Source organism: Malaclemys terrapin, chromosome 7 (genome assembly GCF_027887155.1).
Source record: "Malaclemys terrapin pileata isolate rMalTer1 chromosome 7, rMalTer1.hap1, whole genome shotgun sequence".
Lineage (NCBI taxonomy): Eukaryota > Metazoa > Chordata > Testudines > Emydidae > Malaclemys > Malaclemys terrapin.
In genome coordinates, this window is record NC_071511.1 from 79,320,991 (window position 1) to 79,326,990 (window position 6,000).

The window sequence follows — 6,000 nt, forward strand, 5'->3', positions numbered from 1 at the left end:
TAGTGGGGTGGGGGTCTGGGTGTGGGGGGCTCGTTGGAGGGGTCCAGGTTTACGGGTGTAGGGTTTGCCAGGGTGAGAGTTTGATGGACCTGCTTAACGGAGGAGCCACAGTTGCTGCCAAGGGGATGCCGCATGCTGGGCTCCCACTTCCCCCTGTGATTTCCCTTTTTCCTTCTCCATCCCCTCTCCCCTCACTCCCACATTCCTCTCCCCCTCCTCTTCCACCCACAGTTCCCTCATTCCCCCACCCCACCTACTCAGCGCCACCATGGGCACTCACTGTTGCACAGAATATAAAACAGGAAGGCTCCCAGCACACAGAAGGGGAGCACGACTGGCACTAGGACCAGGGAGGTGGCGTTCAGCTACAAAGTCAGGGTAGTGGAGACAGAGCCTCCATCAACTGTGCAGCTCTCTGCTTGCAAAATGGGGGAGGAGGGAGGGAATGGCATATAACCCCATATGCCCCCATGCCTCGCCTCTGTTTGGAGGGGGGCAAAATACTGCACCCATGGTCCTGTTCCCCCACACGGCTTCCCTTTGCTTCCCTGCCGTTTTCTGCAGCGAAACATAGGAAAACTGTGGGGTGGGGGGGTGGGCGTTTTCTGCGGGCATGCAGTCCTGCAGAATCCCCCCCAAGAGTAATATCTTAGCTCTCTTCTACTCTTCTGCACTCATCTCCTTTTGCTTCCTCTACCACCCAGGACACTCCTTTGACATGCTCTTTATATCCTTCTCCCACAGCTGCCTTTCATAGATTCAAGGACTGGAAGGGACCTCGAGAGGTCATCGAGTCCAGTCCCCTGTCCTTCTTTCAGGTGGCAGCATTTGCCCAGAACCCCCATATTCTGTCAACTACACTTCATCCTAGGTTTCTTTAAGTTCCTTCTCCAAACATGCTTCCCTTATTTAAAAACCAACCAAAAACAACCAACAACAAAAACAAGGCACAAAACACTTGTGCATGCATCAGTACCTCAGCAACTGAATTATCAGACAGTTGTCACACCTAGTCAACTGCCCTTTTGTAAATGCATCTTTAAGCTATGAATATTCCCCCCCTTAATATAGATGTCAGACTTGCAGGTCTAATTTCCAGTCTCTTAGAGCTTCCCTTTTAAGAAGGGATTGTTACTGATTCCGCTCAATCCTGAATGCATATCACCTGTAGATGTGGCCCAGTGTGTCATCTGCTTTTATCTTATCTAAATACATGCTTATCACTGTTTCAGCAATCTTTTCTCCTGTTTGACCTCATTAGCACCCACAAACACATTCTTCATAGAAGCATTATCAAGGTTCTACTGACCCAAATAGAAGTGCAAAGCCTGCCCTCTTAAAACAGTTAGCTCATTCATAATTTCTTTTTCAGGAAATAAATAATTATTTACATTGTTGTCCTCTGATTTTCTCATTTACAGCCCTACACATAAAGACTCTTCTCTTAATATTATACCTCATGCTGCTTCCAAGATCCACAGATATTCCCTTCTTGTATGGAAGCAGTGGCTCTGCCCTTCTGTGGTAGCAATACCCGTGGATGGTGCTCTGCAGTCTGGGAATCAGCATGAGGAAAAGAAGTAGGCTGGACAACGGAGTGGGTAGCCAGGCAGGCATGTGGCTTACCTCTCCCCCGCCCACCCCCCGGGCTCTGTAGAGCTCATGATGGGAAATAATTCAGCTAGGGATGTGTTATGTGGCCCATTTGTCCCTGGGGAATCTTCTTTCAATTGTGGATCTTGTGCCAGCTAAGTTGAGGTAGCCACTACCAAGGGAAATAGGGCCAGAACTGATGCAGAGGGTTTCTGTATGGAATGCCTGGCCTCTGGAAGATTCCTCAGACAAGGGAGACATGCTGGGTTTGTGGGCAGGCCCCTGGCCTCTTATGCACTATTCCCTTGATGGAAGAATAGTAACTCCACAAGGAAAGCCTCACTGTGATTTTTCTCCTCTAATTTTCCTCCCCCTGCTGGATGTGTTGAAAGGGTTTATTTTTCATCCACAAAATACCGTTTACATTTCCTATGTTTTTCCTCTTATCAAACTAACAATTCTGCAGAATTTTACTCAATGAATCCATAGGATCTACTTTTTAATCCAAATTTTAAAAAACGCACAATGTGTATAGGTGACAAGTTACGTTTTCTGGAACGTTATATGTGCTCCCTGTGCCATCTGTAATACCTCTTCAATAAGCTTTAGTCAATTTTCATCTATAGCAACCCTTGATTATAAACAATTATCAATTTTGCTTAATACTTTTATTTTTAATCAAATTTTGCCTTTAAAGTTAATTTAACCTAAAATTCCTCCAATGGTTGAAGTGTGGAACCTTATTAAAAAGTGATCACTATCTCCCAAGCTATCCTTAATAAAGATCTCACTTATTAAATTCTTCATACCAGACAACAGATTGTTATCTTCTAATTGTGTATACTGAATGAAAAAGTGATCCTCCACTAAAGTCAATGAAGCCCCTTCCTCTGGCATTTCCTTTAAAAATGCAAAAATTATGCTTTAATATTCCAGACCTGTGGCAAATTAAAATCTGTGGTTATCACTGTAGTGCTTAATCTAATCGTTATCTACTGTATTTCTCCCCTACAATTTCAAAGAATAGTTCATTATACTGATCCAGAAGGGGATAACTACTTCCTGCAAAAAAAACCACTTGGCTCTTTGCCACTCAGGATTTCATTTTTAAAAATTTGTGCCCATAACTGAGGATCCCTTTCCAAATAAAATATAAAAAGAATACCCAAATCCACATATTTGATTACATGTAACACAGAGGTTCCTAATGCCCACTAACAAGGTTCTACAACAATCATTTGGTGAGAAGCCCAACTCCCCTGCATCCAGTTACTTGGAAACAGGAACATGTTGGGATTTCTACCAACATGCTGTTCATGCACAGTGACTCAGTCTTTCATATCCACACCTGGCTATTAGATGTTTTATAAATTTGAAGCTCCACCCCCCCCCCCCATAGCTCCTGTAAGAAGGAGCTTTGCCTCTTTATTCTTGTACCTACTGACAGCTGCAAGAGGAGAGAATAAACACTACATTTCTTCTTCCTCATAGCTTCCTAAGAATAGGGGAGGGAAGAGAAGGTCTCTACTCCTCTGTCCCCCATCGAGAGAGAGAGCGAGATCCTCCTTAGTCAATAACTCTGCAGCTCATAACTTTCCTAAGAATCAGCAGCATTAAATTGACATAATTCAGGATAGTTTCTTTGCCAGTAGGATTCAGCACAGCAATGGTGAAACTGACCAAAGTCTTGTGGATTTCACGCTGCAGTTCCCTGAAAAGCTGTGAGCTGCAACTGCTGATTTGGATCAGTCTGTTTGCAAACTCAGGAAGAAAGTTTGCGTTTGGGAGATTATTGTCACAACTGTAAGTGGTAGAGGGTGTGTGTGTGTATGTATGTATAAAATGAAAACTCCGATTCTGTAGCAGTTGATAGCACAGATCCTTTTACTCACCAGGACAAGGCTTCACCTTATCCAGAGCAAATGAACTTTCTACTCTATACTCATAGATGTAACCCTGGATCTCCACTAACTCATCCGTGCATTCTATTTGGGGACAGCACAGAGATCCCTTGTGCACCTGCTCTGTCAAGTACTCACCTTTCCCCCAGATTCTTTGAGTGGTATTATTGAAAGTTTTGAGCCAGCCCTCTACTCCTGTGGGATCTTTCATTCAAATAGTGCAGTGATCCATCAACATTTTTAGGCTTTGAACATTTTTTTTTCTAAAATAGCAGAAACAGACCCTTTTTGTTTATGCAATGAATGCTACTCCAGTAGTAAGAAGAACAGGAGTACTTGTGGCACCTTAGAGACTAACAAATTTATTAGAGCATAAGCTTTCGTGGACTACAGCCCACTTCTTCGGATGATACAGACTAACACGGCTGTTACTCTGAAACCTACTCCAGTAGTGTGTAAACTCGCATTATCTTTGTGCATGCTGTTAAAACAATTTACTGAGTTTCACACATTTGTAAGTGTGTGAGGACCTAGAAGATTGTTTAGTTTCCATTATGGTGGCTCTTAACTAATATGGTGAAACAAAATATGAAGAGGTTTAAGTTTTGATGATTGAGTTTGCAAGACATTTGTAGTAGCTAAAAAAATATAATATGGGAGTGCCCGCCACAAACCATTCCCTTTTTCTAATCAAGTCAGAGGTCAGTGTCATTAATAATTGTTAATGTATAATTAAAACAATGTTTAACTGGAATAACTAAAAGTACTTAAGACAAATTCAAATGTGCTGTTTTATAGTGGAATAATTATTAGTATATATTACAATGCTGCCACATTGTTTGATTTGTTGGCTTTACCGCTGAAAGAAACCTTGACATTAAGTCACAAACTCATAGTAAAATGCATACTTTGTTTTTTAAGCAAGATGTATATTTACATTAAATTACTATAATGTTTATTGATTTTCTCAGCTGAGTTACCAAAGTTTATTCACATTATTGAAAAGTTGGCACAGTTTTGTCCAGAACCAGAAGTTAAACTGTGACGAAGTTTCCTGCCCCCACCTCTCGAGTGCGCAGGGATACTTCTTTACTAAACACGTTTCACTCCAAACTCAAGATACATTACTTCAGTAGAGTTAATTTAGCTTAAGCCAGTTTTAGAATAGTAAACTGCAAAACAAACTGTTAAAGGTTAGTTCAAAAAATGTAAGTTACCATTTTTTCCATTTTTCATATTTCATACTGAGTCTGCTTATGCCTGCATCTGATACTTTCAAAAAGTGTTTTTCAGATTTATGCTTTAACTTTTCCTGTTTGAAAAACAACAACCTGTTCTGAAGCCACTGACTTCTAGAGAATAGAGAAAACAGAAAGCTTTAAGGAAGAGTAGAAAACAGTCCGAAAGTGGAACTAAATAATAAATTTCTTTTTCGAAGACAGGCCACCTACTGTATACTAGATACGTACTAATAGGCTAAATAAATTGAAAATATTCCTTAAGTCTGTTGTATATTTTCTCTTTGCCCATTTAAGACAAGAAGTTATTTCCTAGATTCCTAGCTATTATCTATCACAGCTGGTTACATCCATTCTTACTAGTTGTCTTCAATACATTTTTGAACCGTTTTTAAGATACACAGTCTATTTCAGATGAATATAGGATACAATGGAACAAATTAGAAGGGCTCAAGGGGGCTTTGTGCAAGTACGAATACACTCGGACAGCCTGGGCTCCCAGAGATCAGTATATTTCTGAGCTGTGCGGAGGGAAAGTTCAAGAGATCACTTATCCCGGGGTTCCCTTTGCCCGGGGACGGGGATCAGCGGGAAGTCCCTCCATAGGTGCACATCACATCCCCCTAAACTCCAGAAATATATAGGGATCTGCTACTCAGCGCTGGGCTCGCTCGCTTCCTGCCGCCTTTCACCTGCTTGGCTTAGCTCCGCACCCGAGCCCCAGTCCCAAGCAGGCTGCCGCAACCCGCGTCTCACCTGCGAGGAGGCGTCTGGATGCAACCTGCAGGCGGAGAGGGCGGCGGCGAGTCACGGGGCGCGGGAGCTGTCAGCCGCCTTTGTAAGCTGCGAACACAGCAGCACCTCCCAGTGCCAGAGCCCGGAGTATTCGCCACCGCCGCGCGCCTGGTGCGGCCCAGCCAACCAGCCCCGGGGGCGGGCTGCGAGGAGCCGTCACGTGCCCTGGCGGCCGCCTGGCCCCGGGGCTGCTCTTGGCAGAACAGTTGGTGCTGCAGTAGCTGAGTTTGCTCCTGAGCTGAGGACGGTTCTTGAGTTCTCCCTGTCCCCGCTATTCCGGCATTCAGTCCCCGATCGCTCTGCAGGGCTGGTGGGGTTCTGGTCAGACCTGCCCCCATTAGCCACGCCGCCCTGCCGAGAGGGAGGGAAAGACTGGTGCTTGGGGCAATCCCTTCCCCTGGGGGCATGAGAGAGGGGCGAGCGTCTAGACAAAACCATCTCACTGTCTGTCTGCACCAGCAGCAGCTCTGAGA

The 6,000-nt window shown here is 44.0% G+C and overlaps 1 protein-coding gene across 3 annotated transcripts in view; it reads right to left on the minus strand.

Moving 5' to 3' along the window:
* The window catches only part of RHOBTB1 (Rho related BTB domain containing 1), a 74,899-nt gene extending 69,315 nt beyond the window's left edge, over positions 1-5,584 (minus strand). For all 3 annotated transcript variants that reach the window (XM_054033907.1, XM_054033909.1, XM_054033906.1), the window contains exon 1: positions 5,489-5,584. The gene's annotated coding sequence lies outside the window, so the exon portion shown is untranslated. The remainder of the gene's footprint in view (positions 1-5,488) is intronic.
* Positions 5,585-6,000: the final 416 nt, after the last annotated feature.